At 44.0% G+C, this 17,672-nt stretch overlaps 1 pseudogene; it reads right to left on the minus strand.

Moving 5' to 3' along the window:
* Positions 1-2,353: 2,353 nt before the first annotated feature.
* Positions 2,354-14,215, minus strand: LOC116484191 (ankyrin repeat domain-containing protein 11-like; annotated as a pseudogene).
* Between the last annotated feature and the right edge of the window lie 3,457 nt (positions 14,216-17,672).

Genomic DNA, 17,672 nt, shown 5'->3' on the forward strand with positions numbered 1-17,672 from the left:
ACCAACACTTGCTTTGCTCCTGGAACTATAGTCCATGTTGTAGTTCTTATAACCACTATTTTTTTCCCTTAGACTTGATGTTCTGTCTTTTTAAACTGTATAACGTCTAAATTTCTCTGAAGTATAGAGCCTCTGATGGCAATTGCCCTATGATCTGCTCACAAATTCCACAGTGCCAACTGCTTGCCTCCAACTTGAATGTGCAGGATTGTCAGATCTGATTAGATTCGCTTATAAGTGGATCTCTTATATGTGATTAAGCACTCTTGATTTCCCCCCTGCTAATTGTGCTGTCATTTATCCTAAACCTTTGGCCTAATCAGCTCTCAGTTCTGGTTGTTTCTTTTCCATATATATATATATACACACACACATATATATGGAATATATATATTATATATTATATAGAATATATATAATGTATATATAATTCTAATCATATATAAATTAGAATCATGTATATATGATTCTAATTTCTAACTTGGCCAATTCACTGTATCCTTTTGCAGTTAACAAGCTTTGCCTTAAAAATTCAAGGTCTCAACCATAAATGGACTTCATATACATCTTATCCCAAATTACTTTGAATGGAAATTTGGGATATGAGGCTGTGAATGGGTAGGGAATCTGGTGCTGGAGTTGGGATGGAATGAAGGAGCAGAAGTTGTATTGTGCCTTGAGTTATGAAACATCAAAGTAGGATTACTTTTTTCCAACTCCAGGTTCCAGAAACTTTGCCATTCTCTACATGAATCCGTGGCTTCATTGAGCTATGATCCGTTGCTGAGACCTTGATTCTGAGTTCTTTTATGGAAGCCTACCCTGTTATTAATGACAGAGAATGTGTCTTAACACTGGAACTTCAAATTTACATTCCTATGGAATGGAATGGGTAGTTAGTGGGTTACACTAATGAATGGAATAGGTAATTAGTGGGTCAAGAAGACTCATGATTTGTAAAGTAAAGCATAGGGTATAGCAAACAGGTTGACTTAATTATTGACACATTTTTCTCACACTTATGCTTAATCTTTTCTGTTTGATCCTTCTTCATTCTCACTGTAACACCAGGAAATGATTAACAGGACCTCTCCTTTATGACACAAAGAGCTGAATTAGGCTTAGCTTTCTACTCACCACCACATTTTCCCTGGACCTCTCTTTCAGAGAATTATCTGACCCAACAGCTGAATGGGTTTTCCCCTTTATAAATCCTTTGTAACTCTAAAAGTTTTACTCAGTGTGCTGTCTCAATTTTATGCTCCTGATAATGCTGTTCTGCCAATGACCAACTCAGAACTCCTCCTATCTATGGGCTGTGTGTGTGCGTATATGTGTGTGTGAGCATCATGTGGCAATTTCAGTTGTAGTAGTAGCTATGTATTGAGTTATAAGGGGGAGAAAATACAAATTAAACAATTTCTAACATCAAATGAGTTACTTCCAGGAGTTTAGCATCTTACAAACTGTACTGGAGGCTCCTGCTACATGTCTAGCTTTTTAAAAAATTAATTTATTCCTTTACACATACCTGAAAGTGATGTTACAGTACAGAAGTTATTTACAACTGTGCAGTAATGTGTTGCAAACTAAATCATCTAGAAGGCAGCAAAAGTACATTGTGAATTTATAGAAAACTATACAGCATTTGCAGATACACTTTTTATATGATTATTGGCTCTGTAGTGTTTCAAGTTATGTTCTCAGAAAGAGAAACAAAATGCCCAATATTAAAAGAAAAAAGATACGAACCATGTGGATTTGACTCCATTAAAAACAATATGGGGGTCCTGGTTCTGTGTCCTTCTGCCTGGGCAGGTGGCACAGCCAACGCCCTGCTCTGCACCAGGTTCTAAGCCCAGTCTGAGGCCTTTGCAGCTCTGTGGCAACAGGACCATGGCTGGGACGGCACTCCTTCCCCTCTGACCTGGAGGTCACTGTTTGTGAGACATGGACACCTTAATTTTATTTTCTTTAGTTGATCAGAATGGAAAAAAAAAATTAAAAATCCACTCCATCCTCCAACTCCTGAAATGCCTCTGCAGTTGGCTGGAGAAAAGGGTCCGAAGGTTACCATTTTCAGACAGAAGCTGCCATGTGTGCCCCCTGCATGGTCTTCTCGTCCCGCCGGGGCCAGTGAGGCTCTGGGGGCTTTGCCCCCACCGCGGCAGCTGGTAGACGAGACGTGTTTCACCTCCTCGACGTCTAGATCAGTCTGGAAGGGACCGAGACGCTGTGGCGTCTCTCTCGGGGTCTCTCCCCGCCCGGGTGGACGTGGCGCTCCCTCCTCGGCCCCCGGGGCTCAGCAGTAGCCATGCAGCCCTCGCCTACATCCTGCAGTCATCCCGCGGTGTCATGCCGGCAACAACATAAAGTCGTCGTTGACGTCGACCGTGGGCACATAGAAGGAGGGCACCTCGTTCACGCACAGGAACTAGTGCCCGGCGGGGTCCAGCTTCTGCATTTTCAGCTGCCACTCCATCCTCTGCACGGCGTTCAGGGCCGCTGCCTCGTGCTGCTGCCACGTGAGCAGGTCTTCATGCGGTTGTACTTGTGGTCCAAGTCATGGAGCCAGATGAACTGGCGGGTGTTGAGCGGGTCGCGCACTGACTCGTTCTCGTCGCGCTGGCTCTCTAGGGGCATATTTTAAACCTCAGAGTCCAGCAGCATCATGCAGGTGCTGAATGGCACTGCCTGGTTGGCGATGGTCCTGGCTGCCCTGCAGTGGACCTGCAGAATCTCCTGCTTATAGGACATATCGGCTTCTACTGCTCGATGCTGTGCTGTAGACGCAGCTTTTCCTGGACCGCCTCCTGCTGCCTGAACAGCTCGTTCAGGGACTCCGCCAGCGAGGGAGGGGGTGCGATCACGGGCATGTGGAGCTTGCTGAGCGACTTGCCGTCCAGGAGATAGGAGTCTGTGTAGGTCACCTATTCGGCGAACAACTGGGGCGCCTGTGGCGTGATGCAGCACAGAATGTTGCGCTTCTCCTCGATCTTCTTCCTGATCTGCAGGAATTCGAAGGTAGGGGTTGGCCCCGTCGCTGCGGTAGGGCTCGATGGCGTCCAGCTTGATGGCGTCCATGATGGTGGCCAGCGTCTGCTGGATCACCTCCCGCGTCTGCTGCGTGGACGTGTTCAGCTGCTGAGTGGAGTGCTGGAAGTGGCGTTTGCGCGGATGCTGGGCTGGGCATAGTCCTCCTCCGAGCCGCGGGCCTGGGGCACACTCCTTGGAGTGAGGTGTGCCCTACTTGCTCTCGTTCACGAGCATCTGCCGGTTCCTGGTGATGCACTGAGGGATCTACCCCACTCTGGGGGCTTTCGGGGCTTTGGCCGTGGATTTTGGTTCTGATTCTGTGGCTTCTGGGTGGATGCCACAGGGAGGGTCTTCGGCTGGGGTGGCAGCACGGGAGGCCTCAGTGTTGTCATGGAGGCCAGCACTGTCCGCAGCCTGGGCTTGTGCCACAGTGTCCATGGGGGGCAGGGGGCGTCCGGGGCACAGAGGGATGCGGCGGGGGGTGGGGGGGGTTCAGCCTCGGCCCCCTGGTCTCCACTCCCCAGTTGGCACTGTTCAGGCGGAATGGGTGTGGGCTCCATGCTGGAATCCAGATCCCCAGAGGCCCTCTCTTCTGGCACCGCATCTGCCTCCGTAGCTTCTAGAGCCACGTCCAACTTTGGCTCCTCTGAGGGCTCAGGCTCGAGCTCTGTGGGAAGCTGGGTGGAGGCCTGGTCCGGAGGCAGTGACAGCTGCTCCTCAGCCGCTAAAGCAGAAATATCCCCACCCTTACGACCACATGGGCTCCTGGAGGGATCTTTTCTGAAGGAGCAAGACTTTCTTCTACGGGTTCTGTTTCAACATCTGGGACATCTTTAGTCTGCAACGGAAGCTCCGGCAGTGAGAAGGACCCCAGGTCCAGGTCATCCTCGGGGCCGGCGAAGGCGTCTGCCCAGGGCATTGGCTCCACCTGGCGGAGGGTAGACAGGCTGTGGCTGTTGTCCAGGAGGCTATTTACCAGGGGTTCCAGAGCCTCCACCTGAGCCACAGTGGTTATGGGCCTCAGGGCCCATGTCCAGCGGAGCTTCCGGAAGTGACTTGCAGTTGCTGAAGAAGGATTCCAGCCCGGAGGGAGGGGCTTAAGGAGCCGCCTCTGAGGTAGAAATGGTGGCGGGGATGGCTTCCACTCCGTCTTTGACGTCCTCCAGTCCTGGCTCAGCGATGGGCAGAGTGTTCGGGGAGAGAGAGGCGGAAAGGGGGCGGGTATGGCACCTCTGAGGCGCTAAAGGGCCCTGGGGCTGCGGAGTGGAGGGAGTCCGCGGAGCAGAAATATTCTGGGGACTCAGGGAATCTCTGTGGAGACTTCAGCAGGAGGTCTGAGCCCACAGGCCAGCTGACAGGGTTTTCAGAGGCACTCCCGATCAGGCTGGAAGCAAGGGCCTGCTCGGCGGGGCGGGCCCACTCGACAGGCTCCTAGGTGATGACGGTGCTGATCCTCGTCCAGCGGCTCCAGGTAGCTGGGCTCCGGGGGGATGATGGGGGCTGGAGCCTGCTGGTCCTCGGTGGCGTCCAGGTGCGGGGGAATGGCCCCTTCGAGGGAAGGAACCAGCAGCTTATCTCTGGGGGAAGGGGAAGGTTTTGCTTGTAAATTTGGGAAGACGCCCTCTGGAGACGGGGTGACAGTGACAATGGCAGAGCGTCGACTTTGGGCAAGGAGAGGCCATAGTCTGTGGAATATTACCCTGGGGACAAGCAAGCAAACTTCTCCACGGGAACCGGGGGCAGGGGCGCCCTGTCTTCCCTCTAGTGCGGCAGGGGAAAGTCGTAGCTGGAGGTGGCAGGAAGGCTCTGCTGCCTGAGGAGCTTGTCTTCCACGCTGAATTCCTCCTAGGGAGTCCTCCTAATATCAGCAGAGACCTAGAGGTAAAGGTTTATGGAGAGAGGCTTGGCAGGACCCTGGCTGGCGTTTTCCAAAAGCCCACTTGATGCCGCGGAGAACCTGTCAAAAAAGGAGGGGGGCAGGCGCTGGAGGGAGCAGTGGGCACGGGCGTGGAGTGCTGGGAGTGGGCGCAGTCGAACACAAGGTCCGTGTAGTCATTGGTGCTGCAGGACGGGGTCCTGGGCGTGTGCATCACCTCCTCGTAGCTGGGGCAGGACAGCACCGACGTAGGAGTGGGCACGACAGTGGGTCAGCTCTGGTCAGGCCTAGGAGATGCAGGCAGGACCTCTTTCATGCGAACCAGTCTTCGGAGTCTGCACCTGATCCCGGGTGTAGATTATTTTCGGCAGCAGGTGAAATAGGAGTCAACTCCTTGAGCTTTCTGTCTTTAAAGGGAGGGTCCAGCCCCAAAGGTTTCTTGGCAGGAATGTACAGACCCTTCTTCCGCCCGTCGTCTGCTGGCTTCGCCCTCTCCTTGAGGTTGGGGTCTCTGGACTGGTGCCTCAGCTTCTCCATCTGCTTCATCCTCTCCTTGTGCCCCTTGTGGCGCTCCTGGATCTCCAGGTCCTTCTGGGAGAACATCCTCTAGAAGCTGGTCATCATCAGGTCGCTGTCCCCCAGGAGCTTTTCCCTGGGCCTAGCATCTTGCCTGGGTCTTTGGACGGCGATACTTTATCATCCCCGTTGCTCATCTTCACAGAGTCGCCCTTTTCTTCTCTGCACTGTCCTTGAATTTCTCCTTCAGTTTGGCCTCCCTGAGCCTTGGGTCCTCATCCCTGGACTTGTCTTTGAGTGTGCGAGGAGGGCTGTCCTTGTCCCTGGCAGTGGGCTTCTGCTCCGTCCCTGTGATACTGCAGGAGCCAGTCTGCATGCCTGTTCCAGTCCCTCTTCTTCTCGTCTGTCCCTTTGTTTCTCTCTCTTATTCTCCACTTTTAGGATGTTGATGGTACTAGATCCATAAGGCCTTAGTTCCTTTTCTATTATCTCGGAAGTTTCTCTCTCCGAATCATTTTTTTCTTTCTTTTCAGTAGAAAATAATTCAATGGTTTTATCTAGCCCATCTTCTATGTCAGCTTTCATGTTGTAAGAAACTCCATAAGCAACCACCTCCAGGAAGTCCTTTTCATACTGGCCGGAGTCCTATCTGGTGCCGCCCTCCTTGTAATCTCTGCCCTTCTCTTTCTTCTCAGCCTTTTCTTTCTTGGCTGTTTCTCTCACTCAGTAGTGGCTCTACCTGGATGAGAATGAGGAGTGTCTGTACCTCTCCTTCTCTTTCAGCTTCTCCGGGAGGCAGGCGCTCTCCCTGGCCTCCTCCTACACGGGTGGCTGCCTGAGAGACACCTCCAGGAAGGCAGTCAGCCCTGGCTCCTGCCCTTAGTCCGTGAAGCTGTCAGAGGAGACCTCACTGATTTTATCATTGGAGTCTTCTCTGTACTCATGGAGAGCTTCTTCTTCCAACTTTTCAAGCAGGCTTTTTTCCATGTCAGCACTTCTCAAGGACTTCGTCTCCTTGGAATATTCTTTATTTGACTTCTCTTTGTGTTTGCTGTTAGCCTTGTCTTCAGCAGAGTGTTTCGTTTCAGCCTTCTCAGGGAGCTTCTGTTTATTTTTCTTATCTTGCGTGGAGTCCACTGAAGCTCTTTCCTTCCTGTCCTTATACTTTTCTGGTACTCTTTATCTTTCTTCTTCTTTTGCTTTTCAAGGACTTTCTCTTTTTTGTCTGTCACCCCATCGGCAGCCCCTGTGTCCTTTCTCTTGTCTTTGGGCTCCTTGTCCTTTTGCCTCTCCGGGTGCTGCTCGTCAGAAGATGACTTCCTGTGTCTGTCAGAGTCATAGGCCTCCCGCCCTTCCTCCTTTTCCTGGAGGCCATCCACCCTCTGCAAGTCGCTGGCCTCTCCAATCTTGAACCCACTCCCCATGTAGTCATCTTTGTCATCTTTACTCTCTTCTGTGAATACATCTGTGATGTACCAGCTTTTCTCTTTGCCTTTGTTGTCATTTTTTTTTTTTTTTTTTCAGAGAAGTCTTCTGAGATAATCCCAGGGAAAGTCTTCTCCTTTTTCTCTTTCCCTTGGTCAAGAGACGCTTTCCTTTTTTTGTCTTTGCCATGTGTGTCTTTATGTTTTTTCCTTGGTATCTTTTTTCTCTTTAAAACATTTATCAAATTCTTTGTCCTTCTGACATTTTTTCAGGATAGATTTCTCACTTTTGTCCTTGTTACTGGACTTCTGTTTGTATTTTTCTGGTTTTGTTTTCTCTTTCCTTTCCTTATCAAGGCTGTCCTTCTTCTCTGGTGGTGCGGTTCCACGGCTCCAGACCCTTCCCAAAGTCGCAGTCAGACTTTTCCTTGAAGACATTCTGGCAGCCACATTCCTTCAGCTCCTCCCGGTGTGCGGTGTGCCTCCTCTGGCTTGGCCCTGCTGTCCCTGCGCTCCTTGGAGCTGTGGAGGGTGTCCTTTCTGTCCTGCCTGGCCTCTGTGGACTCTCTCGCTTCTTCTTGTCATTTTCCGAAAGGTAGCCGGGGACACTTTATGCTTTTCAGTCTGGTCTTTTCTCAGAGTTTTTATCCAAATAGTCCCTGTCCTTTCAGAAGAAGAGCTGTCTATAGTCTCGCTTCTCCTGGGCCCTGCTGTCATGCTTCCTCTCATGGCTGTCCTCCTTCACTGTTTCCAAGATCAGCTTGGCCACAGAGTCATTCTTCAAGTCCCTGTAGTCTGTCACTGCAGAGTCTCAGCTGTCCCCCACTTTGAAATCAAAGGATGAATCGGACAAGTCAAAAAAACACCGATCTCACTGATGTCAGAAAGGCTAAATTTGGTGTCTTCATTCTCCAGAAACTGATTTTTGTTAAAATATTCATCAAAAGCAGAATTTTCCCTATAAACCTTTTCTTTTTTGAGTTTTTCTTTATCTTCTTTAAAAGTCTTCTCCTCTTTTGAAATGTTGTCCTGTTTCAAATCATTCTTTTTCTCTAATTTTGAGGGCCGGTCTTTTGACTTCTTCTTTCTCTCCTCTTTGTACAGTCTTAGTTTTTCTTCTTTCGAAGACTTTTCCTTCAGAGATTTCTCCTTTTCTGCTTTATTCGAACAGTTTTTCTCTTCTTGGAAAGATCTGCTGATGTCCTTGTTCATGTCTTTGATTCTCTTCAGTGATTTTTCATCTTTGGAGACCTTAATGATCTCATTTTTAAAGAGCCATTCTTTCTCTTCTGATTTCATTTTGCTAAGTTTCTCTTCTTTTTTAAAGTGGTCTCAATCATGCTTTAACACTTTTAACTTATTTTCAGTGGAAATGTCATTCTCTAAAAGTATAGCCTTATCTGACTTTTGCTTGTAGTTCTCATATTCATACGTAAAACATTTCAATTTCAGCTCTTGGATGATAGAACACTGTTCCTTCTCCTTGTTTTTGTGTTTGTGTTTTGTTTTATGTTTTTTGACAACTTTCCCCTCCTTGTCCAGCTTGAGGATGGTGCCCTCTGTGCTGGAGAGGAAGGGGCTTCTCTTCTCTGACAGGAGCCCTGCAGCCTGCCCAGCTTCCTGTGTTCCTGCTTCTTCCTCACTGGCTTCAGCGATTCCACACTGGAGCCCTCAGAGGAGTAATCAGACTCACTTGTCAGTCTCCTTCTTGTGGAGTCTGATAAGGAACTGACCTCTGACCAAGCCAGAGAGAAATGGTTTTCCAGTTGTCTGAATGCCAGTGCTTGGTGTGCTAGTCCTTGTGGTTGGGGTTCTGCTTCTGGGTGGCAGAGCTCCCGTGAGGAGAGTTGGAGGAAGCGGACAGGCAGATGAACAGTGAGGGGTCCTTCAACACCAGCGGGGACCCCTTGAGGCAGCTGGAGCTCCCCGTGGAGTCCCTGTCATCCTCCCCACTCTCTGAGGAACAGAACTTGTCGATCCGTTTTCCAAAGCGAACCTCTCTGCCTTTTGTTTCTTTCCTTCACTTCGTTTTCATTTTATTTTATTTTTTTCCTTCTGCTGCTTGGCATTAGAAGCCTCTCGTGTCTTACTACCAGGCAATATTGTATGTGCCGAGAGTCTCAGCTTCTCTCCTGTCCCCATGGTGACACTCACATCCTCCTCGTCTAACGTGTCTGACAGAATATGATGGGATGCTTTCTTTGGTGCAATAGTGTTCTTTTTAGTGTAACTTTTAACCTCCATTTTGGGTATAGAGATAAAACTATTGGATTTGGTTTCTTTTCTGTAATACTTTTTTAACAGGTTCAGAGCACCTTTCTCTTCTATTTCAGTGACTCATATATATGTGGTAAAAAATAAAAAATAATGTCTTAGATGGCTTCTTCTAATCTTTCAATGACCTCCTTTCTAATTATGGCTGCTTACCACTTCTCTGCTTTCATGAATATCTAACCTGTGTTCAATAACCACAAAGCATCAATATCAGCTAATACCTATTCTACATCTTGCGGATATATACTACTTTAGGCTAGTGTGAAAAGGATCTTACATGTTTCACTTATATTACTAAGTTGTAATCACTTTTTAGCTTACCAGTTTCTCTAAAGAGAATACAAGCTTCAAGATAGCACCACCAACAAAAAGTCAAATTTGTATGTCTACCTTCTTGTGATAGAGTGAATTATTGTTTCCAATTTATCAGTTCCATGTAGTAGTTATTTACATACTCATCCTCATACCATTGTCATGGCTTCCTTTACCTCCACTGACTTGGTGATTGGCCACAATCACTTGTTTTCACGAACATAATGTTAATGGACAAGATATGAGTGATCACTTGAAATGAGCATGTATGATTGACTTTGTGCTCTTCTTCTCCATCTTTTTCCATTGGCAGCACCACTTTGCACTTCCTCTGATCCAAGGATAATGAATAACACTTACAGCAGACCTAGAACAACCTCAGACATTGGGGCCAAACACAGCTGAGCCTAGCCTAGATGACTAAACCTGAGATGATGTGAAGACATCTGTGGTACAGATATAAATGCTTATTTTTGTATACCACTGAGATTTTCTGGTGGTTTATTTTGTAGCATTATGTTTAACTCTCTATATTTATTACAATGTTTACAATGTAGTAGATATCTCAACATTTGTTTAAAATGAACAAAATGACCATTATTTAAATCAACCCGTTAAACAAACAGACACATTTGGGTAGATGATACTGCACTCAATAATCATAAACAAGATGGGAGTTTTTAAGAAAACCCATATGGATAGATCAGAGTATGTCCCCATCACATGGCCAAATACTGACTAAAGTTGTTAAATGAAGAAGGTGATGTATCACCTATTACTCTGGATAAAAAAAACTAGTTAGAGTGATAGAATTGAGATGGTGAAACAAATGGTAGAGTTAAGTATGAATGTTTTTAAGTTTATGAGATGTTCAGCAGAGCTCCAGGGAAGATGGAGGTCACTTAGACCAGAAAAGGAGTCTTAGAAGAGAGGGACCTAGAGCAGCACTTCTAAAAACTTGTAGGATTTAGGGAGAAGGAGGAAGAAAGGGTCATTCTAGACAGAGAGACGAACACAGAAAACTGTTCAGGCAGTTGAGAATGGCCTGTGTTGGTGGGAAAGAGTGTATACTGGAGAGCAGGTCAAAATCAAAATGAGAGAAGGTGGCATAATTTGAGTGGGATCAAATACTGGGTGACAGTGAACGCCAACTAAGAGTCTGAAAATGGTCCATATAGAATCAGAAAAACACTGACAATTCTTGGGCCAGAAAATGATATAGTAAAAGAAAAATTGCTCTGGCAGAAATATTTAGAGTTGTTTGAAGAAGGAGAAAATAAAGGTAATAGAATCACAGTGCTAGGTAGTGTACTTATGCAAACCTTAGCCTCATAACCTGAGATTTCTTTTTATACCACAGGCAAAAACATGAGTGTTCTCCAAAGTTATCATTTTCTCTATTATGTAAATTTGGAAGAGAGTTTAAAAAGTTAAGCAGCAGGAGATTGAGTGGTTAGGAAAGAACAATACTTTGGTACATCTGGACTTCGAGCCAGATTCTTTTCTCTGAACTATGTTCCTTATCTGAGACACTGATTGCAAAGACCACATTACCCAATGTAGGTGCAAAAGAAAGAGTTAATTAAAGCTATTCTTGAGAAGTTAGAAGAAAAGGTTTTGATTACCACGAGGCAGAATTTTTCCTCAGTTCTTAAGGAAGGCTGTCAGCTGAGCTTCTGGAAATCATAACCCAAGTCTTAAACTTAAACCTTACAATGTTACTCATGCTCAGTAACATAAAAGTGATATCATTGTTGCTAGTGAATTAGAGGTCTTCAAATTGCTGAAAGAGACATAGAACAAGAGTTGAATCAATTATCTCATATTTAGTGTGTGTGTGTGTGTGTGTGTGTGTGTGTGTGTGTGTGTCTTCATAAATATTACATAAACATGTTAGAATTTCATTTTGGGGCATTTTCCAACCTGTTACTAACACCTATCTCTAGATATTCATTATATACCTGATAAGATGCCTCTGTTACTTTTAGTTTCAAATGTATTTTTATAACATTATGGACTTTTTGAGCTGAAAGAGATTTTATAGAAATCACATCCCATCTTGTCACTGTCAGAAGTGGAATCAGTTGTCTTAGCGGTGACTGCAGTGGTGGAGGTAGGCTGGAGAGCTTTTATTTTAGTGTTTCTTATTAACGATGCCACTGTTCATCGATCACTTAAAGGCTTAAAGTCTTACAATCATCCCTGACTTATCCCTTCTCTCATTCTCACCTGGTGTTGATTCTGATACCGAAATGCCCCTTATTTCTGACTCCTCCTTTAAACTCCATTTGAAACACTCTACTTTAAATCTCCATTGTTTCTAACCTAGAAAATTTAAATAACTTCACAATTTATTTCTGTGTCTATTTTTTTTTTGCTTTTGTCCTTCTTACACATTGTTCTTTCTGAAAGTTATCATTGATTATACAATTCCTGATTTAAAAATAATAATAGATTCTGTATCTCATTACATGCCTAATAAAATTCAAGGTCTTTAAGTTACACAACAGCACTCTATGATTTGATCCCAAAACACAACTTCAATCTTATGCCTAATATATATATGGTCGACTATGAGCCAGATACCACTTATTACTGGACAAATGTGTCTTATGTTTTCCAACCCGTATAAGAACTTACTGCATCAGAACCAATTTTTATGATGTCAACTCTCAATAACAAAAACAGTCTGATTTATATTTAAATTATTCTGAAAAAAAGTGTATATATTTTTTGTGTCTATATATACACACACACGTATATTTGTAATCTGATTTTGAAAGATTGTCATCATAAATGGCTATAATTTATAACATTTTGAATATTAATTTGTATGGAATGCCTCAAGTTTTTTAAAAAGTTAATTAGTTATTATACCATCCTAAATATTACTTTTTTTGCTTTAATACATTAATTGGCTTTTTATACTGATTTTGATAGAGAATCACAAAGTTTTCTCAAATTACAGTCAATATTCTCGTGTCTGTATCATATCAAAAGTGTTTTTCCTTTAAGAACCAAATGTATTTTCATAAACTACTTTCCATTTATCAAATAATCTCATAGAGTTTTCCACCTTTTACTTGTCAGCTCTTGCTCACATATGGCAAGTAGTCCATTGTCATTGTTAAGAGTTTGAGCTGTGCGGGCAGATTGCCTCCATCATAAACATGTCTCTCTCACTTAGTAGTTTTATGACCATAAGAAAACTATATAACCTTTGGGTGCCTCAGTTTTCTCATGTAAAAATAAGAATAATAATATTCCATATGTTGTTTATGAAGATTAACCAAGACTATACATATACGAGCCTCTGAACAGCATCTGACTGATAGCTATCACTCAATAAGTGTTAGCTATTATTATCCACAATTAACTGCCCTAAAACCTAAAGCTCAAATGTCCCCTTGAGCTATTTTATTCTCAAGTTATATTTGAACTTCCAACAATGACAGAAACTTTCTAAAATCATTTTGCATTATGTTTTAATTAAACAGACTGAAATTTACCAGAAAAAAATAATATCCTACTATTTTAATAATAGTAGATAAAGTAGGTAGGTGTGGTAAGAATAAAATGATTACTTTGAATACTTGAAAGTGAAAGTTAATGCTCTAGAAAGAAACCAGCTTCTTTTTGTTTTCTCAACTTTTATTTTACATACAGGGGTACATGTGCAGGTTTGTTACATGGGTAAATTGCATTTCGCTGGGGTTTGGTGTATAAATGATTTCATCACCCAGATAGCATAGTATCTAGTTGGTGTTGTTTTCGACCCTCACCCTCCTCCCACCCTTCCCCCTCAAGTAGGCCCTGGTGTCTGTTATTCTCTTCTTTGCGTTCATGTGTGCTCAATATTTAGCTACCACTTATAAGTGAGAACATAAAGTATTTGGTTTTCTGTACCTACATTAATTCTCTTAGAATAATGGCTTCCAGCTGCATCCATGTTGCCGCAAAAGGCATAATTTCAGTTTTTTATGGCTGTGTATTATTCTATGACAGAAACAGCCTTCTTAATATTAGAGTCTGCTCAAGAATTTTGACCTCATAATTGTCCTGGTTCTACCACCTAACAGGGATTTTGAATGATTTCAAGAGGAAATAAGAGGCATGGACAAATCAGATGCCTATATATTGTCTTTATATCTGTCAGCTTTGTACTTGATACTGGAGATTAGCCCTCTGTAGTGTAGACATATCCTTCCCAGGCCGTTCTAGGAGATAGAAAAAAGGAGATGCCTTTACATAGTTGATTTCAGTGTTTCTTAAATGTATCCGTGCATCAGAATCACAAGAGGGCTTATTAAAATAGTGATGGCAGGAGGATTCAAGATGGCCGAATAGGAATAGCTCTAGTTTGCAGCTCCCAGTGAGATCAACACAGAAGGCAGGTGATTTCTGCATTTCCAACTGAGGTCCCCAGTTCATCTCATTGGGACTGGTTGGACAGTGGGAGGGAGAGCCGAAACAGGGCAAGCCTGAGGAACTCCAGCACAGATACTGCGCTTGCCCCACTGAACTAACTGCAGGAGCTCTTTTTTTTTTTTTTTCCATACCCCAGTGGCTCCTGGAACACCAGTGAGACAGAACCGTTCACTCCCCTGGAAAGGGATACCGAAGCCAGGAAGCCAAGTGGTCTGGCATGGCAGGTCCCTCCCCCACAGGGCCCAGGAAACTAACATTCACTGGCTTGGAATTCTTGCTGCCAGCACAGCAGCAATCTGAGATGCACCTGGGATATTCGAGCTTGGTTGGGGGGAGGGGCGTCTGCCATTGCCGAGGCTTGAGTAGGCAGTTTACAGTCACAGTGTAAGCAAAGCCAGTGGGAAGTTCGAACTTGGTGGAGCCCACTGCAGCTCAGCAAGGCTGCTGTGATCAGACTGCCATATTTCTCCTCTCTGGACAGGGTGTCTCTGTGAAAAAGGCATCAGCCCGAGTCAGGGGCTTATAGCAGACTTAAACATCCCTGCCTGACGACTCTGAAGACACCAACAGACCTCTCAGCACAGCGTTGGAGCTCTTCTAATGGTCAGACTGCCTCCTCAAGTGGGTCCCTGACCCCCGTGTATACTGACTGGGAGACATCTCCCAGTAGGGGCTGACAGATACCTCATACAGGAGAGCTCTGGCTGGCACCTGGCAGGTGCCCTTCTGGGACAAAGCTTCCAGAGGAAAGAACAGGCAGCAATCTTTGCTGCTCTGCAGCCTCCACTGGTGATACCCAAGCAAACAGGATTGGGAGTGGACCTCCAGCAAACTCCAGCAGACCTGCAGCAGAGGGGCCTGACTGTTAGAAGGAAAAGAAACAAACAGAAAGGATTAGCATGTCCACACAAAGACCCCATCCGAAAGTCACCAACATCAAAGACCAAAGGTAGAGAAATCCACAAAGATAGGGAAAAACCAGTGCAAAAAGGCTGAAAATTCCAAAAACCAGAATGCCTCTCCTCCTCAAAGGATCACAACTCCTCGCCAGCAAGGGAACAAAACTGGATGGAGAATGAGTTTGATGAACTGACAGAAGTAGGCTTCAGAAGGTGGGTAATAATAAACTCCTCCGAGCTACAGGAGCATGTTCTAACCCAATGCAAGGAAGCTAAGAACCTTGAAAAAAGATTAGCCGAATTGCTAACTAGAATAACCAATGTAGAAGAATATAAATGACCTGATGGAGCTGAAAAACACTGCAGGCAAACTTCGTGAAGAATACAGAAGTATCAATAGCCAAATTGATCAAACAGAAGAAAGGATATCAATGATTGAAGATCAACTTAATGAAATAAAGAGAGGAGACAAGATTAGAGAAAAAAAGAATAAAAAGGAATGAACAAAACCTCCAAGAAATAAGGGACTATGTGAAAAGACCAAATCTATGTTTGATTGGTATACCTGAAAGTGACAGGGAGAATGGAACCGAGTTGGAAAACAATCTTCAGGATATCCAGGAGAACTTTCCCAACTTAGCAAGACAGGCCAACATTCAAATTCAGGAAATACAGAGAACACAACAAAGATACTCCTCGAGAAGAGCAACCCTAAGACACATAATCATCAGATTTACCAACGTTGAAATGAAAGAAAAAATGTTAAGGGCAGCGAGAGAGAAAGGTCGAGTTACGCACAAAGGGAAGCCCATCAGACTGACAGTGGATCTCTCAGCAGAAACCCTACAAGCCAGAAGAGAGTGGGGGCCAATATTCAACGTTCTCAAAGGAAATAATTTTCAACCCAGAATTTCATATCCAGCCAAACTAAGCTTCATAAGCAAAGGAGAAATAAAATCCTTTACAGACAAGCAAATGCTGAGGGATTTTGTCACCACCAGATCTGCCTTACAAGAGCTCCTCAAGGAAGCACTAAACATGGAAAGGAACAACTGGTACCAGCCACTGCAAAAACATTCCAAATTTTAAAGAACATTGACACTATGAAGAAACTGCATTAACTAATGGGCAAAACAACCAGCTAGCCTCATAATGACAGGATCAAATTCACACATAACAATATTAACCTTAAATGTAAGTGGGCTAAATGCACCAACTAAAAGACACAGACTGGCAAATTGGATAGAGTCAAGACCAATCAGTGTGCTGTATTCAGGAGACCCATCTCATGTGCAGAGACACAATGGAGGAAACTACCAAAAAGGAAACCAAAAAAAAAAAAAACAGGATTGCAACATACTCTAAAAAGACTTTTTTTTTTTTTTTTCCTGGGTTCATGCCATTCTCCTGCCTTAGCCTCCTGAGTAGCTGGGAATACAGGTGCCTGCCATAACGCCTGGCTAATTTTTTTGTATTTTTAGTAGAGATGGGGTTTCACTGTGTTAGGCAGGATGGTCTCAATCTCCTGACCTCATGATCTGCCTGCCTCGGCCTCCCAAAGTACTGAAAAGATCAACAAAATTGATAGACCACTACTAGCAAGACTAATAAAGAAGAAAAGAGAGAAGAATCAAATCGACACAATAAAAAATGATAAAGGGGATATCACCACTGATCCCACAGAAATACCAACTACCATCAGAGAATACTATAAGCACCTCTTTGCAAATAAACTAGAAAATCTAGAAGAAATGGGTAAATTCCTGGACACATACACCCTCCCAAGACTAAACCAGGAAGAAGTTGAATCTCTGAATAGACCAATAATTGGCTCTGAAATTGAAGCAATAATTAATAGCCTACCAATCAAAAAAACTCCAGGACCAGATGGATTCACAGCCGAATTCTACCAGAGGTACAAAGAGGAGCTTGTACCATTCCTTCCTTCTGAAACTATTCCAGTCAGTAGAAAAAGAGAGAATCCTCCCTAACTCATTTTATGAGGCCAGGATCATTCTGATACCAAAGCCTGGCAGAGACACAACAAAAAAAGAGAATTTTAGACCAATATCCCTGATGAATATTGATGCAGAAATTCTCAATAAAATACTGGCAAACCGCATCAAAAAGCTTATCCACCGTGATCAAGTCAGCTTCATCCCTGGGATGCAAGGCTGGTTCAACATACAAAAATCAGTAAACTAATACATCACATAAACAGAACCAATGACAAAACCACATGATTATCTCAATAGATGCAGAAAAAGCCTTTGACAAAATTCAACAACCCTTCATGCTAAAAACTCTCAATAAACTAGGTATTGATGGGATGCATCTCAAAATAATAAGAGCTATCTATGACAAACCCACAGCCGATATCATACTGAATGGGCAAAAACTGGAAGCATTCCCTTTGAAAACTGGCACAAGACAAGGATGCCCTCTCTCACCACTCCTATTCAACATAGTATTGGAAGTTCTGGCCAGGGCAGTCAGGCAAGAGAAATCAATAAAATGTATTCAAATAGGAAGAGAGGAAATCAAATTGTCTCTGTTTGCAGATGACATGATTGTATATTTAGAAAACCCCATTGTCTCAGCCCCAAATCTCCTTAAGCTGATGAGCAACTTCAGCAAAGTCTCAAGATACAAAATCAATTGTGCAAAAATCACAAGCATTTCTATACACCAATAACAGACAAACAGAGAGCCAAATCATGAGTGAACTCCCATTCACAATTGCTACAAAGAGAATAAAATACCTAGGAATCCAACTTACAAGGGATGTGAAGGACCTCTTCCAGCAGAACTGCAAACCTCTGCTCAAGGAAATAAGAGAAAACACAAACAAATCAAAAAATATTCCATGCTCATGGATATGAAGAATCAATATCATGAAATTGGCCA

This window comes from Hylobates moloch, unplaced genomic scaffold (genome assembly GCF_009828535.3).
Source record: "Hylobates moloch isolate HMO894 unplaced genomic scaffold, HMol_V3 SCAFFOLD_15, whole genome shotgun sequence".
NCBI classification, from domain to species: Eukaryota; Metazoa; Chordata; class Mammalia; order Primates; family Hylobatidae; genus Hylobates; species Hylobates moloch.